This window comes from Engraulis encrasicolus, unplaced genomic scaffold (assembly GCF_034702125.1).
Source record: "Engraulis encrasicolus isolate BLACKSEA-1 unplaced genomic scaffold, IST_EnEncr_1.0 scaffold_50_np1212, whole genome shotgun sequence".
NCBI lineage: Eukaryota > Metazoa > Chordata > Actinopteri > Clupeiformes > Engraulidae > Engraulis > Engraulis encrasicolus.
In genome coordinates this window covers 396,732-410,000 of record NW_026945819.1, presented here as the reverse complement: position 1 = coordinate 410,000, position 13,269 = coordinate 396,732, and positions in this window count along the sequence as shown.

Here is a 13,269-nt window from a genome sequence, read left to right as displayed (position 1 = left end):
CTAAGAAAACTATTGGAAACACTTGATACCACAGCAGATTAAAATCTTGCAGTGCATGTATGGTACCCCGGCTTCAGAAGGAACCTGTTCAGGCTCACCTGAGGTTTGCCAATGAACATCAAACTGGATTAGGATATGATTGGGAGGTGCTGGAATCAGATGACACCAAAATCAAACTGTTTGGCATTAACACAACTCGATGTGTTTGGAGGAAGAGAAATGCTGCCTATGATCCCAAGAACAACACCTTCTCCAACATCATAAATGAAAGTGGTAACATTACGTTTTGAGCTTGTTTGTCTGGCCAAGACACAGGACAACTTCACATCGTCAAGAAATGGATGGAAGGAGACATGTAAACGTACAATGCTGCATGCCAACCTCTTTCCCACCACCACTAGACTGAAGGTGGGTCATGGATTGGCCTCCCAATATGATAATAATCCATAACATACAGCCCAAGCAACGAAGGAGTATCTCAAGCAGAGGCATATTAAGGCCATGAAGTGGCCTAGACAGTTTCCAAACATTAACCCTATACTAATCCTGTGAAGGGAACATCCTAGTAACAGAGAACGTAAAGAAAACGTTTGACTTTTGGTTCTCTAAAGGTTGGGGATATTACCAAACCAAAATCTACCACTTACAAACGTTCCCTTTGGTTACAGTAAAAACCAAGCAGCCATTGGTTCCGGTTCGGTTCTGGATACGTTTCGGATACGTCATTTTTGGTTCTGTTTCGGTTCTCACTGGGTTGCCAGGAAAGTTTAATTTAAGTTCCCAGAACGATATATGTGTGGTTCCCATTCCATTCCCTCGCCGTTCTCTCACCGTACCTTTATTGCTTTTCATGTTTGTTCCCTCATCGTTCTCATATGGTTCCCATAACCTTGATGGTTACATTATAGGTCTGGTCACGTCATGACTGTCCACCCGATTAAATCATATACGTCTACATATTAGTAACATTATTTCCTCCAGATTTAATCATGTACACAATCTTTTTTTTATTTATTCCATTTCATTCATTTAACTCAACTTGGTTGGGTTGATCTAAGGTTTGGCTGTGCACACAACATCACACAAAAGATGTGTTGAGTGAAAGAAATAACTTGAGAACTTGTTACACCTTTGCCGGTAAAAAGCAGGCCCCTCACAACCAATCTGTCCATCAGCGCCTGGCCAAACCTAATTACTTAGGGCTGGTATATCATGACTCAATTGATTTGTGAGCTAGTCAGTAACAGCATATGTTACATTGTTTGCTCCATTGTGCCCTTGATGTTTGCTAGCAAGCTAAAGGCGCTTTTGGCTTATGGCATTTGTTAGCTACGTCTTGTGCCTTGCTTTGTGAGCTAGTCAGTAACAGCACATGTTACATTGGTTGCTCCATTGTCCACTTGATGTTTGCAATCAAGCTAAAGGCGCTTTTGGCTTATGGCATTTGTTAGCTACAGCTTGTGCCTTGCTTTGTGAGCTAGTCAGTAACAGCACATGTTACATTGCTTGCTCCATTGTGCACTTGATGTAGATGGTATGATTACTGTATATTTTAAACTTCATTAAGGAAAACATTTGGTATTAATCCCCACTAGATTGTGTTCATACATTCTCAGCTGATATTTCTCACATTGTGGTACAATACTGCATAGCCTGATATATAAAACATCGCCATTTAACATGTTTTCAGCAACTTAAAACATTATTTTAAGAGAGCAGTGTGGCAAACAGATGCCAGGCGCAGGGTGTTTCAGTCATGGTGGAGGATGGGAGGTGCTTAATTACCATGATCAGGGTACCTCAACTATGGTGAGAGATAGTGGGGCAGGACCAAAACACATTCACAATAATAAACAAGGTTGGGGGAACATCAGGAGCATGTCTAAGGAACCAAATATGCAACCAACAAGGTTAAGGGAACCATATGGGAATGGCAAACATGACATGGAACAAACATGACATGAACAGGAATAAAGTGACGGTGAGAGAACAATAAGGGAACGGAATGGGAACTACACATATAACATTCTAGGAACGAAAATTAAACTTTCCTGCCAACCAAGTGAGAACGGAAAAATAACCAAACATGACTCTCTGGGGACGTACCCAGAACTAAACTGGAACCAAGGGCTTGTGTTCCAGGAACCTTCTTAGAACTAAAAATTGTTAGTAGGGCAGAAGCTCCCATTTGGCAAGCTACAGTCATACAACTTGTGGTTTAGAGATGATCTGAAAATAAAAGCGGACAAAAATCCTTTCTAATATATCCACAAACATTGTCATTAACTGAAAGAAATATCTGACCTCTGTATGAGAAAACAAGGGCTTTGCCACCAAGTAATTTTGTCTTCTTTGACTAGAGGGGTCAAATACTTATTTTCCTCAATGGAATACAAATCAATTAAAATATATTCTTCAAAGTCATTTTCTGGATTTTCTTTTTGATATTCTGTCTCTCTTTATTAGAATACATTTTATCATTAATATTATAGAATGATCATGTCCTTATTAGTGGGCAAACCAACAAAATCAGCAAGGGATCAAATACTTATTCTTCTCACTGTATTAGATGGAGAATAGTGAAAAGACAACATATTAAGTGTTAAAACCGGGAAAAAATATTGTTTTCGGGGACATATGTACTCATTTCTAATTTGATAACTGCAACATGTCTCAAATAAGTTGGGATGGGGATCAGTGAAATGTAATAAACATCCAAATACGATAAAACAACAAAGAAGAAAATTTCAGAATGAATTGCACTGATGGACAATATGTGTGTCCATGTGTAAGACCATCATAGAGAGTCTGAGTCACTCAGAATTAAAGATGCAGAGGATAATTACCATAGTTATCACACACACACACACACACACACACACACACACACTCACCAAATTGATTCAGTCAGTAAAAGTCATCTTGCTAAATGCCATGCTTACACGCCCCCCCCCCCCCCCTTCCAAACGCACACCAAAGGCATAAACTGAGACTCATCAAAAGAACCTAGGATTGTCATTCTGACAGAGTATTTCAGACACTCGCCATTTTTTCACCCCAACAAACAAGTGTCCGCTTCATTCGTATTGCTGAGGCTTCCAACATACATTGCCAAAACAAAGTTACGCTACCATGTTTCACAGCAGGTATAGGCTAATAAAGCAAGCAGCGGCGTAGTTAGCGATTCCCAAACAGTAGCACGCGGCGGCGTCTTACTTATCCATCTGACTACCATGCAAAGAAGCACTCCGCTGTCTTAATGACGAGACATGCCATTGCAGAAGCAAAATATTACAAAAACTCATTTATCATACTTACGAAAGCAGTAGTGTGGAAAAATAAGATATTTGTTGGATAGGCGAAAGGGAAAGGGGGGTTGCCGTAACTAACACGCAATTACAAGACATCACTGGTCGTCCTTATGACAGCTGACGACGAGAAATGGAAGAATGCTGGCGCAACAATACAAGAAAAGTTTATGAAAACAGACCAAATGGGTCATATTTCTGACTGATTTGAGCGAGTGGGGAGGGAGTGTCAGGCAATAAATGGGTGAAACGCCACAGTAGTTACCTACAGTTGACTAAATCTGGTAGCCAGCAGGTAGCCTACGGGTCATTCCAGCTGGAATCAGCAAATGGTCCCCACTCGACCCCCTCGGATTTGCTTGAAAAAAATATATGTGATGGCTTAAACATCCAGTAGAACATATCCACCATTGCAGATTTCAGCTGTGCATACTTTTTCCACACAAAAACTATCAATAAGGACACCCCCTCCCCATGATTTGGTGTCACTGCCTGAGTGACCATATTCAGACTTAATTATCTCCAAAACTATTTGTGGTGGGTCCATTATTTTTTCAGGGCTAAGAGTCATAGACCTGACAAGCATACATTACAATTTGCAGCACTGTATGTCAAATTACACCTTAATGCTGGCCCTCTACTTTTCTTTGAAATTAAAATTGCAAGGGTTTTCAGATGTCCATAAAAACCTCAAATTTCAACATTCAAGGCTCATCCTTGGTACATGGTCAGATATGTGCCATGACTTTCACATCACATCATTAATATAAGGGTCCAATGGTTGTTGAGATGCCGAGGTCAAAAGATGGGCAAAAACTAATTTGTACCATTATTTGGAGCAATATTCCCAATGTATGACACCAGTTGTGAACTTGCTGTTTGGTGTCTCTGAAAGATAATATTATTATTCATAACATATCTAAAAATTGGGATGGTGTTTTGCTCCATTATTTTTATAATGAATTTTTAAAACTCATTCCTGTGTGACATGCAGGTGTAACGGAGGCTAACTAGCACAGAGTTGGCGTGGAACGTTGGTAAAACCTCCCTCCGATAGCCTCATACAGTCTCGTGCCGTTGGGCCGAGAGACTAGTCTCTTGGCCCAGCGGTATCGTACTGTGTCTCCCATTGCCGAACCGTTGTAGTTGACGAGGTCGCACGTTCGATCCCCGAGGGGGGTGAACAGGTGCAAGATGACCTCCGTCACAGTGGTGCCGTATGACCCGGGATGGGAGTGAGGTTTAAGGGGGAGAGTGTAACGGAGGCTAACTAGCACAGAGTTGGCGTGGAACGTTGGTAAAACCTCCCTCCGATAGCCTCATACAGTCTCGTGCCGTTGGGCCGAGAGACTAGTCTCTTGGCCCAGCGGTATCGTACTGTGTCTCCCATTGCCGAACCGTTGTAGTTGTTGACGAGGTCGCACGTTCGATCCCCGAGGGGGGTGAACAGATGCAAGATGACCTCCGTCACACAGGTGCACCTTAGAAGCCCTGTTACCTTAGAAAAATTGGGTTTACTACACCTAAAATGAATAGCCAAGTCAGTGTACACTAAAACCTAAAATCTCTGATACCAAATAGGTGATTTTATACTTTGTTCAGCTCAGTATTTCAGTATATCTGACTTAACCCTCAATTCCATCCTAAGAAGGTGGCCAATCCCCTTGATTTTTGTGTTCCATTTTCACACAAAGATGGCGGCTCATGGAGCCAATGGCATAGTTCCAAAATAGTTCCAGGAAGTCAGCATCATGGGAAGGAAACAATACACCATTGTTTGGAGCAATATTTCCAATATATGACAGCGGTTGTGAACTTGCTGTTTGTTGTTTCTGGAAGAGGATATTCTTATTAACAACATATCTAAAAATTGGGATGGTGTTTTGCCCCTTTATCTGTATAATGCCTTTTCAAATCTCAATGCAGTGTGGCATGCATCCCTCAAATCCATCCAAAGTGGTGTCATGAAAAAAAACCCACCATTTTTTAGAGCAATACCTCCAAAGTATGACACCAGCTGTGAACTTGTTTTTTGTTGTGTCTGGAAGAGGATATTTTTATTAACAACATAGCAAAAAAAATAGAATGGTGTTTTGCCTCATTCCTTTTAATGATCGTAAAGCGCATTGCGGTGTGACATAAGCCTGTGATCAAATAGTGCAGAGGGAAGCAGAAGTGGTGAATTGTTCTGGGCCAAGGACATGGGGGAATCAAGATTGGGTACTCATTACATTGCATGTATTGGGAAGGGGTCTCTTCAGACGACTTTATCCCGGGCCCAGGCAAAGCTGTTTGTTCAGCTGAGTATTTCTGATTTTTCTGGGATTCTGGCCTCATCTTTTTAAGTGTACTATCGGCCAGATGATCAAGTGACTACGCAACATGTTCTCACTGGCGCTACGTTAGCAATAAATTCAAGATGGTTGAGAGAAGTACCATTTTGAGAGAAGTCATTAAAAAAACAACCTCTGGAAATAAAACAAGGCGTTGATATGATTTCCTTGATGCAACCTTGATTTCCTTAAAGTGATTTAATATTTGAAAAAAATGAAATGTATTAAAAAAGTCAGGAACTTTTAATGCTCTGGCCTGTGACAATACATTTTATACACGCTTATCTTTCAATCACCAGTTGCATCTTGTGAGTTGACTTCACAAGGTAGCTTGCCATTGTCATTGATGATGCATTAGGTATCTGCACACATATTTTTGTGTGCAATCTTCCTTCATTGGCAATTCAATGGGGAACACCTTGATGGACCACAGAGGTATCAATTTCAGTAAGCATACCACCACCATGCTCAGGGCACTTCGGTCAGGGGAGGATGATGGGGGGCGGGAAGTTCTACAATCAGGATACCTCTTTACAAACTGTCTCCTCCTATGTGTCATCTCTTATCAACTTTTACTTTCCTATGCGACCATAAAACAGTCCCACCCCCGCCAACAGTCACCACGACAGAGGTACCCTGACTGTAGAACTGTGCCCCGCCCCCAATCCACCACCATATCTGAACGCTTTTGCATGCTGCAAAGCTTCCTTTCGGCTTCCATCATCTCACCTGGATCAATGTGATGATGAACTTTACAAGTAATGAACATTGTGTGCAAGCATCCAAACCATGATTGTTGTAATTACTGCTGCTAACCTGCAATCCACTTGTCAGCATTGCAGTGGGATATTATTACAATGATGCAAGCAGCTGAATTAGATCGCAACAATGTGACAAGAACCACATGGTTTTCTGGTGCCAATATGAACTTCTGTGCCTTCAATATTCACCTGATATTGAATATGCATGCAAGCAAACTTTGCTAACTAAAAATCCAGGACCATGCTGTCAAAACAGTCTGAGGGAATCTCTAGCCAGTATGAATTAAGTTATTTTGCAATACAGCTGGTAACATAACGAGTAAGACACAAGCTTCATAGCAAATATAAAGTTACAGGTGCTGATTGAAAGACTAGTTAGGATGGGAGTCCTTGTTGCAAACAAGAGTACTACAATTATTTAATCCTCTCCTATTTCATCACTTTATTCCAAGACTACTACTACCACTACTACTACTACTACTACTACTACTACTACTACTACTACTAAAATGATGATGATGATGATTATTATGATTTTACAATTAAAATAATTAATGTCTATCAAAGCCATGTGCAATGTGCTATTCTTGCTGTGTGGCATCAATCAATTCATTTTCAAGTGTTATGGTTTCCCTAGAATTTGCTTTGTCATTCACAGGGTAGCCATCTTGTTTTCACTATTAAGGTGACATCAGAGCCATGGATTTGAGAGTTGCGACAAGTCGGTTGGTGACATGGTCCTCATAGCTTCAAGTAATTGTAGCCAATTGAGATTTTGAAGTCCGTTATAAAAATAATGAGGCAAAACACCATCCCAATTTTTTGATATGTTGTTAAAAAAAACATCCTCTTTCAGAAACACCAAACAGAAAGTTCCTAACTAGTGTCATACATTGGAAATATTGCTCCAAAGATTGGTGCGAATTATTTTTTTCCCATCTTTGGACCTCTGTATCTCAACAACCATTGGAGCCTTTTGTTAGATATACTATGATGTGAAAGTCATGGTACATATCAGACCATTTACCAAGGATGAACCTTACATGTAGAACTTTGAGGTTTTTACAGACATTTGGAAACCCTAGAACATATGATATCTACAAAAAGTAGAGGCACATTATTACGGTGTGATTTGACTTACAGTGCTGCAAATTGTAATATATGATATTCAGGTCTGGGACTCTTAGCCGTGAAAATATAATGAATCTGTCACAAATAGTTCCGGAGATAATTGAGTCTGAACATGGTCGCTGATGCAATGTCGCTAAGACAAGCGTAGGGGGTGTACTTATTTACAGATTTTTTGTGCCAAAAGTATCCACAGCTGAGTTCTGATATTGTGGATATGATCTATTGGATGTTTAAGCCATCACATACATTTTTTTCAGGCAAATCCGAGGGGGTCGAGTGGGAGATTTTTCAGAAATTTGCTGATTCCAGCTGGAATGACCCCTACATACAGCTCTAGTTCTGGAGGGCAGGGCACTAGCATAAGAGTTCTTTATGCTGGCGCAACATTACAAGAGAAGTGCAGGGAAATGTATCAAAATGGGTATGTTTGTGACTGAGTTGATAAAGTCAGGATGATAAGAACTTGGTCTCAGGCAATGGGAAATGAAATGCTGAACGCGTCGCTAACACCAGAGACGGTATGGGTAATAGGGGAGTAATTTGGCTTCTATCGGGTGTGTTGGGAGTGAATGCTACCTCAATTTCTCACTGGTCCACGTCTCGTACACCATCTCCTCCTCCTCTTTTCTTCCCCTGCTCAAACCATCTCTTATACCTCCTCTTCACATGTGTGTGTGTGTGTGTGCGTGTGTCTGTGTGTGTGAACAGGCGCGGCCGGTTCATTAAGGGCAGATGGCCAGTGCCCCTCCAAAGATACTTCCTCTGAGAAAAGTAGATCCATTCAGAAATTATAGATAAAATATGTGTTGCAACTTCAATCACACTGGGAATCATATTGCATCAATGTGGTTTGTGACGATCTTTGCTATTGGAATCAGGTTTTATTTTTGTTGAGAAGTCTAGTTTACATCCAGTGTGGCTGTTTAACGTTGAGTCATCCCACGCCAAATCTCCGAATCATCCCGCACGACCATCTCAGATTTGGCAGAAAAAAATCAAGGAGGCTCACAAACGTCCCAATAGGAAAAGTGCAAAATTATAGCTCTCAATTCCTCATAGTTTTTTCATTAAAAATGTTTTTGTCAGGTACCCCCCTGACTCGTTCGGAACAGAGTTCTCAGAGAGCCCACTTTCAGATTGCCGTATCCAAAAAACTGCTTTAAGTAGGTCCTTACAAATTTCAAGGGGTAACATTTGGAACATGTACTTGTGAAATGTCGATTTTCACTTATCCTCTTGTCATTTACCACCGTTTTCTGGGGGCTTAAAGTTGCTTGAAAAATTATCACCTTTGAATTTGTGGGCATCTTTGAAGGACTGTGGTAAGCACAGTTTTAAAGACAGAGGTTTGATATGGACACTGTATGTTCCCAACCATTCTGTGCATGTTGTGTTGAAAGACTGATCTTCTGCGATGAACAGTTTAGATTATATGAAGTCTTTAAAATGGAAAAACTGAAACTTGGTGCCATCTTTGCCATGTCATTAAAAAAAAATGTCACGACTCACCACCATATTATCAACAGTTTTGGAAAGATTAGATGTCTGTTCTTAACATTTCCAAAAACTGTGATGGTATTCTGCCTCATTTGGTCACAATGATTTTTCAAAAACCCACTGTTGGGTGACTTCCATAGCTCCTATGAAAAATTGATATTAGTGGCATCTTCTCCATGTTATACAAAAGAAATGACAGAACTCACCACTATGGCATTTACAGTTTTAGAAAGACTCAATGTCTGTTTTTAACATATCCAAAAACTGGGGTGGTGCTCTGTCTCATTTTTTAAGAATGGACTTGTAAAAACGGCTGTGTGACATCTTCAGCTTGCTGCTCTATTGAGGTGGGGCCCCTGCTCTGATCTTTGCAGGCTACACGGGGGCCCTATCTACCAGTATTTGCCATGAGGCCCTATGTACAATTGTTCCGCCACTGTGAATGACTTGAGCACTTTGAGTCAGACATTTTTGATACAAGATATTTGACTTGAGCATTTTCGACACACTCAATATAATACGGCAAAAAAGTAAAAGTGGCTGTTGAGGTTTTTTTTTCAGGTTTTTTCTGTTACTACATTCCAGTAAATCAAAGGTTATAGACGTGTGTAAACTTCATCTTTAGACACTGAAAACCAAATACCGGAATAAAGTGATGAAATGTTGAATCACTGAAACATCCCCGTAGATCTTGAAACAAGTACATCCTGACTATCACCACATCTCAATGCTTTTTATTACAATTCATAACAATCTTTAATAACTTGTTTACCAACTTTGATGCAGTTCTGAGGTCTGCTGTGGGTTAGTATGGATTGTGTATGAGATACTACCTTTTACTGTGTGATTATTCTTTCTACATTTGATTTGTGTTTCACTCCATATACACACATATGTCCATTTGTGCTAACTCATCAGGGTTAATGCAGATCATCATACATTGATGCTAGCATTGCTCAGCTCTGTGACAGAGTTGATCTTTGATGAGCATTCAGTCAGTATTGCAGTGGTCTAGCACCATGCTCAGGGTAGCTCAGTCATGGTGATTGGAGGGGCAGGACAGCTGTTTAGTCAGGTTACCTCCTTACGAACAGTCTCCTCCCTTTACATCATCACTGTTTTTTCTCTTCTCCATGATAATAAAAGTGTCCCACCCCCCCCAAAAAAAACCATGACAAAGGTGACCTGTTCATAGAACTTGGCCCCGCCCCAGTCCTAACCATGACCGAGGAACCTAGCGCATTGTATTGGTTCATGGCAAAGGTCTGTGTGTTTAAACATTTGACATGCGCTTCTACTAGCAACTTAATGAATGTATTGAAGTAAAATATTCATGTCTGAGGACAGACCAACGATGCCCGAAATGTCACAAGATTAAAATGAAGTATTTGCGAGCATCGTTGTTGCGTTTCTTTTTCATTATTTTTATTATCAAAATATTCCTTTAAGCTGAAAGAAATTTGTTTTAAAAAGTCATATGCTGAAATAAAGTTTGGCAAACATCCTGTATCAAGACTATAAGTTAACAATGCTACTTCATAAATCAAAATGATTCAGTTAATTTATCACTACTGCAATTCAAGACTTACTTTATGGTATTATAGTAAAATGTTACTTCCTACAGTGTTGAGGTTTAAACACGTGGCCATAACCTTTAATTCAGGGACATTTAGTTACCAAAAAAAATTAGTTACCTAAAAGCTAAAAGAAAAAGAAAAATAATAATGGTATATAAATCACTCAACTGTTTCTTATTGTGTGCTTCAAAAATACTCAAGTCACATTTCTTGTATCAAAAATGTCCAAGTCAAACTGCCTGTCATTCACTGTGTCAGCCCAAATAGATTGGCACCCAAAAGTCTGCAAAGGTCATGATTATGGCCCCTACCACAAATGCAGGAGGGCCCTGGACAAATGCCCTGCTTGTCCCCCTATAGCTCCGCCCCTGGTAATTCATGTGACTTAGGCATTTTCACAGGAGCTGCTGATGTAACAGCAAACTGGTTAATCAAGAGTCATTAAAAGACATTGATGCAGAACACCATCCCAGTTTTTGAATATGTTACAAACAGACATCCTATCTTTCCAAAACTGTTCAGTTAATTGTGGTGATTGCTGTCATTGTTTTGGTATAGCATGGCAAAGTTGCCCCCCAATATCAGGTTTTCATAGGAGCAGTGAAAGTCACCTAACAGTGGGTTTTTAAAAAATCATTGTGACCAAATGAGGCAGAATACCATCCCAGTTTTTGGATATGTTAAGAACAGACATCTAATCTTTCCAAAACTGTTGATAATACGGTGGTGAGTCGTGACATTTTTTTTAAATAACGTGGCAAAGATGGCACCAAGTTTCAGTTTTTCCATTTTAAAGACTTCATATCTTCTAAACTGTTCATCGCAGAAGATCAGTCTTTCAACACAACATGCACAGAATGGTTGGGAACATACATTGTCCATATCAAACCTCTGTCTTTAAAACTGCACTTACCAGAGTCCTTCAAAGATGCCCACAAATTCAATGGTGAGAATTTTTCAAGCAACTTTAAGCCCCCAGAAAACGGTGGTAAATGACAAGAGGATATGTGAAAATCCACTTTTCACAAGTACATGTTCCAAATGTTACCTCTTGAAATTCACAAGGACCTACTTAAAGTAGTTTTTTAGATACAACACTCTGAAAGTGGGCTCTCTGAGAAGTCTGTTCCAAATGAGTCAGGGGGGTACCTGACAAAAACATTTTTAATGACAAAACTATGAGGAGTTGAGAGCTATAATATTGCGCTTTTCCTATTGGGACGTTTGTGAACCTCCTTGATTTTTTTCTGCCAAATCTGAGATGGTCGTGCGGGATGATTCGGAGATTTGGCGTGGAATGACCCCGTTACTGTCTATGGCCACTGGCCTGGGCAGATTTCTCGCCGCCTCAGCTAAGCCCGGCCCCCTCGCCCCGATCCCATTCTACAAAATTAGCACTGTAGCCTACTTAGCATAATATCATAACATAAGCGCGACTTTATGGATGCTATCAGGGCAGATGTATGATCTGCCCTGACCAATGACAGGTCGGTGGCCCTGCCTGCTTTGAAAAAGACACAACAAAAATATTACTCCGCTCATCTCTAACATTTTATTAACTCCATTGCCGCAAATTTCCCTCACAAAATCGGTGGATTAAACGGATAACCATGTCGGATTTGACGAAGGATATGTGTTGGCTGGTTAAGGATTCACGTTTGGGGTAGGTACAGTTTGTATATTTGCTATTGCAAAGTTTAAGGTTTTATGACCGAAGTCTTTGCATAATGGGTAACTGTTAATGAAATTTGTGGGCTTGCAATGTTGAGACAGCAAGCAAATGTGTAGCTTCGTAAAGTCTGCTGCTGCTACCCCCACGACTAGCCGACTAGCTGACGACATTCTCTGAGAAGCTGTGTTGGGCTTACTACATAGTTTAAACAAAGCGTGAGGGATTATGAATCAAGTCTTTGTAAAATAGGGAAACTGGAAGTTATTTAATGAAATATCTGAGCTTATTGAGCTTGGGATGTTGTTGACAGCTTCATTTATGCTCAGTATTGTCTGCTGTGTCCCCGAAAACTAGCTAAAAAAAATACACCTGCACACGGTCCTGCCTAGCATTGCAGAACAGGAGCGAGTCTGTTGGATAGTGAGCTTCAGTGGCTGAATGCACAATTCCCCTGTTAAGTTTTAACCATGGCTACTCGTTTCGAAAATAGGCACGTCCTTTCCCGGTATTGATAGCATTTGGTTCTGTGGTACATTTGAACCGGCAGCAAGGGGACGACTGACTGAATTGAATAGTGTTGCAGGGCTTGTTGATTTGGTTGCATCATTTGTCAATGTAATGTATGAACGGTGAAGGCGAGATCACTCGCCTATAGGCAGCAGCAGCTTGTACTGTAGTAGCCTACTTGAGGACAGTTTGTTTCGCATGTTGGTCTACAAAAATGCTTCTACATTTCAAACGAGTATGTTTGCACACGAGGAGTTTTGCTGCTTTGGCAAAGGCTACGATGCTGTGCTAGCCTTAGTTTTCCTGATTGTTTGTGCTGTCCGGTTGCGTGGAGTGCATATTCTTGTCGTGTTGCTTGTCACAAACTCCAACTCCGCGAGCGGACAAAGCATTTTTCTTGTAATTTCTTAACATGTGTGCAGTCGCTCTGCTTAAATGAGCAAGAGAACTAGCTGCGTGGAGAGAACTGTCAAAAACAGCTTT